Here is a 13,613-nt window from a genome sequence, read left to right on the forward strand (position 1 = left end):
AATAACTAATTTATCTAGAGTACTTGATATGTATCAAGCTTTCTTCTAAGCTGTCTATGTATTAACTTATTTTAAATGATCACTAAAATTCTCAATAACTGTTAAAGAAATGACCAGTTTTGTGCCTGAGGTCTGTGATAGGCACATAATCAATGATAATTACTTTGAATACCATTATATTTCTATTGTCTAGGAACTTTGTAAGCAAGAGCTATGGGATATGAATTGTTTCTAAGAGCCCTTCACCCCTCCACCTAATAAGGCAGCATTTAAGGTCCTCATTTCCTTGTAGCCTCCTAAGTGTTTTTAAAATCTGTATTAACAATTCCCTGTTTTTATATGGTAAATGTACAAGGATACTCGTATTTTCCCACCAGGCTTTAACTTTCCACAAAGGGGTTTAGCTTCTATTTCAAAGGTTCTTACCTCCTGTCATCTGTAGGCAGCAGGAGGTCTATGAAGTCACTGAAACTGAACGCAAATTTGAGTGTTCATGTGCACATTTTCTTTGGGGAATGTCAAGAGGTATCATCAAATTCTAGGTTTGTGACCTAGAAAAGGTTTAGAAAGATGCAAAGATTTCCTCACCACAAATACTTGCTGATGACTTGTGACCCGACCTTTGAATTTTTCCAAGGTGCTGAGGGATAGGACTTTTCTTGATAATTGGTCTTGTCCCTTGCCCAGTGCTGTATCTCCTGTGAAGCAGATTTCAGGAGAGCCCACGTTGTCAACAAACTTTCCTTCTGTCTGGGTGGTGGCTTTTGGGGGTACATTTCCTATATTGAAGCAGATTTGACCATTTTTGGAGGTACCCTTGCTTCTTTGGGGCAAGTTCTCCATGACCCATCTCCCATCGCTGTTTATTCTGCAGAGGTGGGTCCCACTCTTTCTAATAGTCTTCTTTTTGGGAGAGACTAAGGATGAAGTCCCCATATTACCTTTATTAATCTACTCTTTTCCTTTAGCTTTAATTCTTGTTGATGGCATTGTAGACAATTTGGATGTCTAGAAGCAATACCAGGCAATGAGTGCCTGTTCTTCTATCTTTATATTATTTAACGTCTATCACCTGAATGATACCTCCATGTCTGGCTGTGCTTTGGTCTAGTGGTAGCATTTTCAGTTCATGCCAGGAATTTTCCAGGCTTCAGGCATTTCCATAAAGTACAAATGTGGCAGGTTATCCTGTTTGTATCTTTTTTTCCCCTGAGAACTAGCAACATTTCCAGAAAAGCTGTTCCCTGCAAAATGGATGGGTTCAGGGACTGTGATTCCATCCTGAGACTGAAGCTAAGGAGGGGCATTCCATAGGAGTCTGAAAGTTGAAGGAGTGAGCCAAGTGCCTGGAGAAATCCAGGGTGCAACATCACAGTCCATTTCCAAACACGAAGTCCATTGGGATAAAGGCAGTATCTGGGTCAACGTGATGAGACCAAGTGTTCAAGGCTAGCCCAGTGGGAGTCTTGGGGAAGCAAATGAGGAGAAAGTCTTCAGGGGCAACAGGTTCAGGATGGTACAGCAGGCAAGATGGACAGCATTGTTAGTTCTTCCCAATAATCTCCCCATCGTTTTTACATGGAATTTGGGCTCTGTACTATTTGTACACACGTGTTTACACACATACATACACACACATGATGGTGTTGATGTCTAAAGGGAATTTGAATTGTACTGACCAATTAACTGAAAAGAGAACCAGGTCCCTTAAACTTTTCATTGTTTTTATAATTATAAAAAAGTACAAAGTACTGAAGTATAAAAATTTGTACAACTCTATATTGCTTAAAAAGTAAAGATAATCCCAACCTTAGAGGTAATCATTGTTAACAATCTGGTGTCTATTCTTTTTCCAGGTTTTTTTCTATGCATTGCTAATATAAAGTGAACATTTCTATCCATAAATACATTTATATTTTATACAAGAATTAGACCAGTCAGAATATTTTTCCATAATTTTCAAACAGTGGGACTGAATGCCTAAAATAATAATTCACTTTATTTTCTGTGGTGTATTTTCTTTTTGTGTTTCTTTTAATGGAAACAAAATAAAATATTAAAGGAGCCTAAGTCATGAAAAACTAAAGCCCTAGTTATAGCATAATCCAAATTAAAAATAGCACACTTCTACAAAATCATAAGTGAGGGCAAATGGATCTTATTGTAGCAATGAGGAGAGTAGGTAATATTTATTAAATTTGTATCCTGTCTCAGACCCCATTTTGAGCAATTTGCAGTAATTAGTTCATATAATCAGTGATGAAGAAATCTGAAAAGCAGGGAGCAAAAAGGTATTTATAGGAATTTGAGAGTATTGCAGAGGGAGCTTTATGTGACAGTTGGAAGTTAATAATGTCACAGTATACAAGTAAGAGTCTGTGATGACTGGCAATATACAAAGCATATAGGGAAGATGCTCTTTAAGGCTCTTTAAAGCATTATTAGAATAATCACTTATTCTATGATTAATATTAATATACTGTCATCAATTGTCTGTATAATCAGTTCAGTAATAAAGATATAACTAAATAAGTGGTCATAGCTTATATATCTGGCATTTAATTCATGTTGATCGTAAAAATGCCAAATTCATTAATTTCTCATTCTTAGTGTGGTGGTTGATTCACAATGATTCAAAAATACTTCTACAACCTTTATTATTATTAATTTATGTGAAATCACTTTGAAAAAAACTGCAATGGTAGTAAAGTAAGCTAGAATTATATTTACAAATAATTTTCTTTGAAAATTTTAAATGTTGGCTAGAACTGATAATTTGGCCAATATAAACCTTTTAGAAGCAGTATAAACCGTTTAAAGTCTGGAATTTCTTCCAGCATGAGTTCATTTTGTTTTGCCACTTGGGATCTGTACTTTCATTGGAATGGAAATTAAAATTGTGTTCATGCTTTTCCTCAAAGCCTGTGAATCTCTCCAAATTTACTCAGCAATGAATTCAGCCTATTTCCTGGAAAGTCTGGTGGGTAATTTTATGGAAGTTGTTCAGAGTAATAGAGACAATAGAACTTTTGAGGTAAGCAAAATTAAGAAAGGAAGAGAAGCGGCCGGCTGAGTGGCGCGTTGGTTAAGGGTTGGCTTGGGACACCAGCTCTGAGCAGCAGGGCCTCAGTTCACATCCCACATGAGGGTCAGTGATGCTGCGCCCTCTACAGCTAAGATGGTGAACAACAGCTCGACTTGGAGCTGGGCTGCCATGAGTCCCGGTGACAGTGTAGGCTGCAGTGGGGCTGGCCGGCAGCAAGCGTGAGCTTTCGTGAGCCACCGTAAGCAGCCGTCAATAGCCGGCGAACGACTGCCTCACCCGGGAAGAGCGCAATGATAATACCAACATGGGCCAGTGAAGCAACGTCCTCCACAACTAGACTGAAGAACAAAACGACAGCAACTTGTCTGTTCTCCTTCCCCGATTCCCCAATAAAAATCTTAAAAAAAAAAAAAAGAAAAGAAAGGAAGAGAAGGACTGAGAGACAGAAAAGAAAAGAATAACGGTATTCTCTTACTGAGAGCTGTCAGAAATTAGGAGTAGGTTAGAGAAATTAGGCAGATGAGTCTACTTTTCCAAATACACAAACTGTAGGCTTCTCCTTAGAAGTAAATCTAATGATTACTCATCTTCAGTCCTGAAACCACTAATTGTTATTGTAGAATTAGCCCAAGTTCAATGATGAGCACATCTTCTACTGCATTATTTAAAAATTCTGCACTTCTACATTTTACTCATCTTTTGTATCAAAGTATTTAGAGCTCTTTCAAAACATAAAATAATGATTGCTCTAGGCCGAAATGCAGCCTCTTGTAATCTTTGATTTTAAAAAACTTTAGAAAGCAGTCCTGATGGAATATGAAACCACAAATTTAACTATGTGTTTTTAACCTCATAAGCCTCTCTCTTATTCTGTATTTTAAAAATTCTGTGTTTGGGTTCATTTCAGAAGAAAGTTCATAGGAATAATTGGGAAAAGCCAATGGAAAAGAATTATCATGTAATGGTAAGTAAAGTTATATATATATATATATATATATATATATATATATATATATATATATATATATATCACCCCAATAAACTTTAAATAAATTATAAAAAAAAAGAATTGTCATAGAGATTAGTGCTGTGTGCCCAACCCTCTCAAGAACTTCGTGCCAAAAATACATTTTTGAGGGATCTAAAGTATATGAAACCATCTACATTTGTTTTCATTCCCAAGAAGTACACCTGGATAATTTTGTGTAACTGACGAAGGCCACAATTACCCTCTTTTTCCTGTGGGAAGTAGCCTTGATATTTCCCTCCACCACCAGAAAATTAAGGGTAGGTTTGGCGAGTGCTACCTAATTTGAATATTCTTCACTTAGTTTGTATGCTTGGCCTGAGTTTTTCTATCACTAAATAACTGATCTGACCGAACATGCATTTTTATGTCTTTATGGATATGTAAGATCCATATTTACCATCAATGCCTTTCCCTGTCACTGATACAGGGAAAAATCGCAAACTTCTTTTATCTATGTGTCACAAATTTTATGCCCATCAACCTTGCCTGCTGATGAAATGGAAGGGGAGCTTCTGACCTTACCACGGGGCCATCACATCTCCCACTCGCCTGGCAGGAATTCTCTGCGAAATTGACAACTGGCCTAGGACTTACTGGCTGGCCTCTAGGAATCTGGAAAACCACTCAGCCTATTTTCCAGCACTAGTGGAATTGCTCTCCCAGAAGACCGAGAGCACACATTTAGATCTTTTGCCATTTATGGGACTTGTAAAAAAAATGATCATTTATCCAGAAATGAACATTTGAGCTTCCTGAATTGTTCAATCGAGTTAATAAATACCACCTTCCATAAAACAAGGGCTTAGCTGGCCCCTGCCCTGTAGGAAGTAGCCTCTGTTCTTTCTGTTCTACAATCTTCACAACGTCCCCACCTGAGTTCCACTTCACAGATGAGGGAATGCTAATTTAATCCAATGTTTTCACCCTTACCTTCTTTTCCTAAATTAAGTGTTCACACTATCATGGGGACAGTGTCAATTTACAGAATACTGACTATGTACTTATAAAAATATGCAAAACTTATAAACTGTTTATGGAATTTTCCACTTAATATGTTTGAACCTCGGTTGACAGCAGATAAATGAAACTGTGGAGAGTGAAACCACAGATAAAGGGGGACTACGGTAGTGCTTTTTCAACTAAGCGGTAAATCTGGGCTTTGATGACTCTGGCAAATCCTAAAGCCTGAATCTCAGCTTCCTTCCATTCAGGAGGGTTCACTTGCCAAACGTAAATTCAGCCAGGTCTACATCTGCCATATATGAGGTTCGACAATTAAGCTTGTGAACTTGATGCAATGATGTTGCTAACCTTTTTTTGATATCAGAGGGATTAGTCATTATGAATTTGTACCAACTGGACAAACAGGTAACCAAGTCTACTATTAGGAAGTGCTGAAAAGGCTGCATGAAAAAGTTAGACGACCTGAACTTTTCACCAACAATTCATGGCTCTTGCATCACGACAATGCACAAGCTCACATGGCACTGTCTGTGAGGGAGTTTTTAGCCAGTAAACATATAACTGTATTGGAACACCCTCCTTACTCACCTGATCTGGCCCCCAAAGACTTCTTTCTTTACCCGAAAATAAAGGAAAATATTGAAAGGATGGCATTCAGAACATCAAGGGTAATACAATGACAGCTCTGATGGCCATTCCAGAAAAGAGCTCCAAACTGCTTGGCAGGGTGGACTAGGTGCTGGTGTTGGTGCATAGCTTCCAAGGGGAGTACTTTGAAGGTGACCATAGTGATATTCAGCAACAAGTTCCTTTCCACTTTTTCTAGGATGAGTTCACATACTTAATTGTCAGACCTCATATATAGTTCATATATGAAAGTGTCCCCAGGGAGTTGGTTGACAAAGTATGGCTGAAGTTCCATTATTACAAGGCATGGAGTCCATGTTACAATAAGTCTCGGGAGTAAGCAAAAAAAGTAATCCCTACAGTCTTTTCCTTTATACCTCCTCATTTCTGCTCTCTAGGATCTAAAATTTAATCTCTACTCCCAAACACTATTTGCAATTTTTTTCATCAGCAATATTCAGATGTCTTTGTCCCTGAGTTCAATGGCATTTCAGTGGCTCAGGCTATTCAAGTCACCAATGAGTTTTACCATGGCATAAATGTGATAGGAAGAAATACTGTCTTTCCCAGTGATTCCATTGATCTTTGGAATGCTCTAAGAGTCATAAAAGACATCAGAGAAGATGTAACACAGTCTTGGATATCCAAAGAGATACAAAATGAACCATTTTGTTACATTTTGGACCAAAAGGTTTTCCTACAAGTGCTTTCAGTAATCAAGTGACTTGAGGTCACATTCTTTCAGGAATCCTATTATTCATTAAAATGAACTGTTTTGTCTAGATACATTTGAATGCTAGGCAAACGACATGACCAGCAGTCAATGATTAATGATGTGTCTACCTAGTTCTTAGTGCAAATATAAGGATCCATTGACTGTTAACTTTTGCTTGCTGGAAATCATTGAAGTGAGCTTTAAAATAATCCAAACAATCCATTTTTAGTACCTGATGAGATATTCAAGTTTTAACCCCTTGAAATCAAAATCTGCTGCTTATTATGTTAATGTGATATTTGCAAAGCTATTGCCATGATTTCAAGTCCAAAGACCTCCCAAATCCTTGAAGAAGGTCAATCAAAGAAAGTCAGACATTCAATATGTATGGGGGAGGGTCGCATATAGCTAGCTCTAGATCACTGTCAAGTCAAGACAGAGAAGACACAAAACCTGGTGAACTAGGTTCTGGCCTGGCTTCATCAAGTGTCTTTACAAGTCAATTATAATAAGCTATCTGAGCCTCAGGTTTTTTTTAATGTGTAAAATAAAGGAATTAAACATGTCTTATTTAATGAAAATTAAATATCTAAAAATTCTACAAAACTATAAATCATCCGTTTGCTCTTATTTCCGGTAGCTGATAGCTTTCTGCTTGTAACTTCCAGAGAATAAACTCAGCTTGGAAGCTTAAAGGGTATCATACTCCTGAGGTGACAAATGAGATTAATTAAAAACGCTAATCTCTAAACTGAAAATTTAGGCATTTTCTCGTAGTTTTCATTTATTTGTATGACTTGGTGATTAATAACAAACACTGTTTTTGTTTGTTTGTTTGTTTTGTTTTTTGGAAGAGAACTATTTTACTGAAGTCAGTATTACAGTGAAATGTAGTTGAGTTTGACAGTTCTCTCAAATTTGCTAAAATTTCTATCTACACCATGATTTTAAGGAACCACCTTAATGGATGGGCTGTGTCGGGGGGGGGGGGGGGTTAGGAATCACCCTGGTCTGTTTAAAGGCTATAATGAGCTTTGCTTTAATGTGGTTGTGGAAGAAATGAATGCTACCTGGTAAAAGACATGGCTCTGGCATCAGTTTGATCTGAATCTGTATGGGCAAAAGCTCCCAGATATGTTAATATGCAGCCAGGGTTAAGAAGACTTTCTGTTTTATATTCTGATCTTTTCTTTTCATATTTTAGGTGAATTCCACTGTGCAAATATGTATCCAGACCTAAATAATGATTCAGCTGAACTAACTCATGCACAAGAAAAAAAAATCTTTGAGTTTCTGCTAAAGAAGCTAACTAACATGAGAGATCTTTGAGAAAGAAAAGCTCAGCGGCATGTACAATCTGCCCTGCATATTCTTGCTAAAACACAAAACCACTGCAAGGCTGCAGTTAGAGCCACTGAAAGGATAGTAGTTTTAGATTTAAATAGTGCATGAGTGTGTGTGTGTGTGTGTGTGTGTGTGTGTCTGTGTCTGTGTCTGAGTGTGTGTTTCGTATTATAAAGAGATTCCATCAAATTCTTTGTGATGTTTAGAAGCATTGAACCATCCCAATGCATAAGAAATTAATTAAATTGGAGAATCAGGTGCCTGGTCTACTTGTTGGTTTCCATAGAAACAGACATCATATAGACTGGATTTCCTAGGACAATGTCAAATTTGTGTAATTTTACTGTATTTTTTAAATTGAGACTAGAAATCGTGTTCTGTAGACCTGCTTAGAAAGACGTAGTTAAAGGATAAATGAATTGGCATGTACAGAGAAGATCCTTTTACAGAAGAAAATTTTGGACTTTCGGCTCTGGAACGGTCCAGGAAGAAAGGTGCGACTCAGATTTTAGAGGACTCAGCTCGCTCATGAGCACGGTGTGTTTGCTGTGGGCAGAAACATTTCTTTAGACCTCATTATGGCTTGAGTACAACACTCCCCCTGTCAATCCTTGGGCTTTGCCTTCATTCTGCATCACCCATCCACCTACTCATTCAATTGTTGGCTGTAAATGCTAAAGCAACTGTGGAAATCAGACGAGATATCCTCCACTATGAATTACTAACCTGGTATTCTTTTTTTTTTTAAGATTTTTGTTGGGGAATTGGGGGAAGGGGAACAAACAAGTTGCTGTCGTTTTTTTTGTTCTTCCATCTAGTTGTAGAGGACATTGCTTCACTGGCCCAAGCTGGCACCATCATTGTGCTCTTGCCAGGTGAGGCAGATCAGTCGCCGGCTTCTGGACAGCCACTCACTGCGGCTGATGGCCGCTCACGCTGGCTGCTGGCTACACACGGTAGCCCATGGCAACCCACTGCCACAGGGGCTGCAGCCTACGCCATCGCCAGCAACTCATGGCAGCCCAGCTCCAGGTTGAGCTGTTGTTCAGCATCTTATCTGTAGAGGGCAGTATCACTGGCCCTCATATGTGGGATCCGAACCGGGGCCCTCTGTCGTCCCAAGCCAGCTCTTAACCATCGCGCCACTCGGCCGGCCCCTAAGCTGGTATTCTTAAGTATACGTTTATTTTGTGAGAATTTAGTTAGAGTAATTTTATCACTTATTTCTGTGTGCAATGTGAAGTCCCAATTTCCGGCCCTGAGAGATTGATAACTGGACTTCAGATCCTGGTAAATTCACCTGGCTCATATCACTCTGTGAGGCCTTTTTGTGACCACTTCTGTTGGAGTTCTTTTCTTTCTCAGCTTTCCCCATCCATTTTCTACTCCAAGAATTTCCAAGTCTGGAGTTCCTTGGTGTTCAAGTGGTCTTTTCTTATTAAATGTGTATGTACGTCTGCTAGGAGAGTCGTCAGTGTGATTTTCTGACAAATATATCTGGACGATAGCTGGCGGAATGCCCAGGTCGGTATGTGGTAAGCACAGCTGGCTGAAGGGTTAGGGCCTACTTGGCATTTGACGGTTGCAGAATACTTAAGTGCTTTGTGCATTTCTACGTTAGGGTTGCTCACATGTAGACATTGCTAAGGCTTTAGATAGCCAGTATATTTCAGGACACAAGCAAGATAACTGAGTCATAGTTAAGATTCCACTAAAACTAGAGGATTCAGCAACTCTAACAGCCCAATGAATTTACCCATTTTTATTTTTTGAATATATATTTCTTTTTAGCTGAGCCACCCTGCCAACCTGTTGGCAGCTCAGCAGCAGCTCAGCTTGGGCCAGGACTAGCACCGCTTAAATATTTTTTTAATTTTTCAATTACAGTTGATATACAATGTTATGATAGTTTCAGTGTACAACATAATGGCTAGAGATTTACAAAACATATGAAGTGACCACCCTGATAATTCTAGTACCCATCTGGCATTATGCGTAGTTGTTACAACAGTATTGACTATATTCCCTGTGCCATACCCTGCCTCCCTGTGGCTCTTTATAATTGTCAATTTGCACACGTTAACCCCTTCCCCCTTTTCACCCATTCTTTCAACCCCCCTCTCATCTGGCAACCATCAATATGCTCTCTGTATCTAAGTTTGTTTCTGTTTTGTTTGTTTGCTTGTCTTATTTTTTACATTCCACATATGAATGAAATCATGTGGTATTTATCTTTCTCTATACGGTTTACTCCACTCAGCATAATACCCTTTAGGTCCACCCATGTTGTTGCAGATGGCAAGATTTCATTCTTTTTTTATGGCCACGTAATATTCCATTGTATATATGGAACATATATATCTTCTTTATCTATTCATCTATTGATGGCTACTTAGGTTGCTTCTATACCTTGGCTATTGTAAATAATGCTGCAATGAATACAGGGATGCATATGTCATTTTGGGTTTCTTTGGATAAATACCCAGAAGTGGAATTGCTGGGTCTTTCTTTGTCTCCTTATAGCCTCTGTTTTAAAGTCTATTTTTTCTAATATAAGTATGGCTACCCCAGCTTTTTTTTAAATTTTCATTTGCATGAAATATCTTTTTCCATCCCTTTACTTTCAGTGTGTCTTTCAATCTGAAGTAGGTCTCTTGTAGACAGCATATGTAAGGGTCTTGTTTTCTTATCCATTCAGCAACCCTATATCTTTTGATTACAGCATTTAGTCCATTTACATTTAAAGTAATTATGATAGGTATGTAGTTATTGCCATTTTATTATTTAATCTTTTTTCACTTCTTAAAGAAGTCCTTTTAACATTTCTTTTAATACTGGTTTGGTGTTGGTGAACTTTAGCTTTTTTCTTGTCTGGGATAATTTTATTGTTTTTAATGAAGTCCATGCATGAAATGTACATGTGTGATTTGATTAAATCATTTTGTTAGCTGTGTGTGTGTGTGTGTGTGTGTGTGTGTTTGGTTAGAAAAACCATTTGGGCCCAGGTATCCTCTTTATACATTCCTTGTACCAGGGAATTTTGCCATAGGTATCCTGTGACCACATCAGTTAATCAGAAAAGAATTCATGCAGCTTCCTGGACTCTTCAGGAGAAATTAGATCCCAGTCTTTTTTGGAGTTGGGGAAAGGTATAGCATGTCTGTCATATATTTATAATGATACCAATAGCAACAATTTCATTAAAATTCTGTCAAGATCATTTTATTTTCAGTTCTTCTGAAAATATACTCAATTAATCAAACTACTATGAATTTTTCCATTTTTAAAAAAGTTGGATTTTTATGCCACATATTCTTCTACAGAGAACAACTCTGTTATTGTTAAGTCACATTTATTCAAAATTCAAGATTTAAGAGAAATCCTTCCAAAACAGTATGGGTTATTTTGCAACATTCCTTAAAGATGCACTTGATCTGAGTTAATTTGTGTCCTGAAAATGAATTGTTTATAACCTCCATTTGAGCCGAAGCAATCATTCAATGGCTTGCCATTGTTTCCAGGATGAAAGTGGATTTTGTTCATCCCTTCCAGCAACACTGTCTTCTTCAATCCCTTGTACTCTCCAAGCTTTGTAGGCCTCAGGACTTTTGCCTATGATGTTTTTACTGCTTGGCTGCTTTCTGCTGGCTTTTGTGATTGTGTTAACTGCTATTCACCTTGAGATCTCAGCCTTACCAGACCAAGCTTACTAGATAAAATTCCCAATCAGGGCCGGCCAAGTGGCTCAGTTGGTTAAGAGCTTGCTCAAGAGTGTGAGCTCTGAGCAACAGGGTCACTGGTTTGATTCCTGGCCAGAGCTGAGCTGCTCCTGAGCTGCCAACAGGTGGCAGGGTGGCTCGGCTAAAATAAAAAACAAAACAAAACAAAACTAACAAAATCCCCACTCAGATAATCCAGGATCCTTCATTCCATCTACAGCCTTAATTCCCTTTTGCTGTGTAATCTGAGGACATTCTGTGCATTAGGATGTGCACATCTTTGGGGACCATTATTTTGCCTGATTATCACCGGTTCCTTTTATGTGTGGGTCCCTGCCCACAGAGGTGACTTATGCAGGGTCTTTTCCACATCTGGAAGATGTGCTATCTTCATTTTGATTTCTACATATTTTACTTTATTGCCAGCCTCGACAGCTAGACGACCGGTAAGCCTGCCTACTTTATATATTACAATATATGCCAACATATATTCTGAGAAAAAATTGCAGAAGGACAGTGAAAGAAGATATAACTTTACATAAACCATTTGACACTTTGGACCTTGGTTTTACTATTTCTGAAATGTAAGGATGAAATTAGGTATTATATAAAGTATGTTGAAGTGTAAATCCTAGGAATCTTCAAATATACTCTAAGAACAAGACTTTATAAGGGTTATGATTTAGTCACCTTGAGAGTTTTAAATTGTATTCTTTCTGAGAACTGGAGACTGAAAAAAGGCTCATTGTCTCTGTAAGTTCTGTTTTTTATCTTACCCTTCATTGCAAATTGATTCATGGAGAAGTTTGATACAGTAAACGAGCATACTTGGCATCTAATTACCAAAATACTTAGGATGAATTTGGAAAACTTATAATACACAAGATACTGAGGTTTTTTTAGAATCTATGAGATTTTTTAGACTGACATTAACTGGTTCTTTGATATACACAGATCCTTGGCTCAGCTCACAGAACCTCCCTCCATTAAACCTTAGATAATAAGGATTCCACTTCAGTTAGGTTCCTCTTGGGTTCTACCCCAGCAGGCACTGATTTTTGTACCTCTTGTAGTATTCATTAAATTCTCAAGGTTAACTGCCTTTCGTCCACTGCTGATTCCAAAGAACCTGGAGGTGTTATTCCTCAATGTTTCTTCTACGGAGGCCTTGAATATAAGAGGTGCTTAAGCAAGATTTGTGAAATTAATACGTTTATTCTAAATGATATTTTAGGCAAAGCTGAAGGAAACAAAGAGGCATTTAATCTCAACTCTTGGTAGTAAATAGAGGTTACAGCTAATGTTTAACAGCTCATCAATACTCTCCAGTGGACAAAGTAAATGATAATACCCATTAGGCGATGGTCATGCCTATAACTTAGTGGATTAAATAGTTCCCATTTCAAGGCCAAAGAGAGGAAACATTTTCTTAGTTAAATATTATAGGTCATGCTCATTATTTTGTGAAACCATTTCTGCACACGCATCACCATTAAATCACTGTGAGCTAAGCTTTTTTTTCCACTTCCAGACTTCATTCCTTCTGTCTGGAATACCCCTCCCCCAGCTCTTTCAGACTAGCTTCAGACCTGATGCCACTTGGTGTCCAGATCAAATACTACTTTTCAAGTGTCACTGAGCCTCAGCAACCTGTAGTTCCAGTACTCAGACTAGCACATGGCACGTCGTAATTGCTTTTTAATATTTTGTTTAAATAGTGCACAACCAAGGGTGGGACATAGAAAAAAGCTTCCATGCCCCGGACGCTAAAGCCAAGCCGTGCACCATTTCCACAAGTGTCTGGGTGCTGCATGGGGGCTTCTGGCTCAAAATCAGGAAAACAGCTTTTTCCTTTCTCCTGTGGCCTCTCTGCACGCGTTATGATGTCTTTTATTTGTTATTTAATATCATGATCCCTCCGCACAGGGATACTGGTGGACCTCCCAGGAACCATGGGCGCGCATGCTCAACCCTCACCATTCTGCGCAGGTTCTCTGACGTCCAAGGGCAGCAAGGAGAGGGACCCAACACCTGTCCCAGGAGGCGCCCGAAGGCTGCATGCGCCTGAGAGGGGGCTCCAGCCCTTGTGCATGCTCCCAGCAGACTTCATACAAACTCACAGATGTTACTGAGCATTTCAAGACAGAGGCATCAGCGTGTCACAGCCAG

This window comes from Hipposideros armiger, unplaced genomic scaffold, assembly GCF_001890085.2.
Source record: "Hipposideros armiger isolate ML-2016 unplaced genomic scaffold, ASM189008v1 scaffold_651, whole genome shotgun sequence".
In the NCBI taxonomy this organism is placed as follows: Eukaryota; Metazoa; Chordata; class Mammalia; order Chiroptera; family Hipposideridae; genus Hipposideros; species Hipposideros armiger.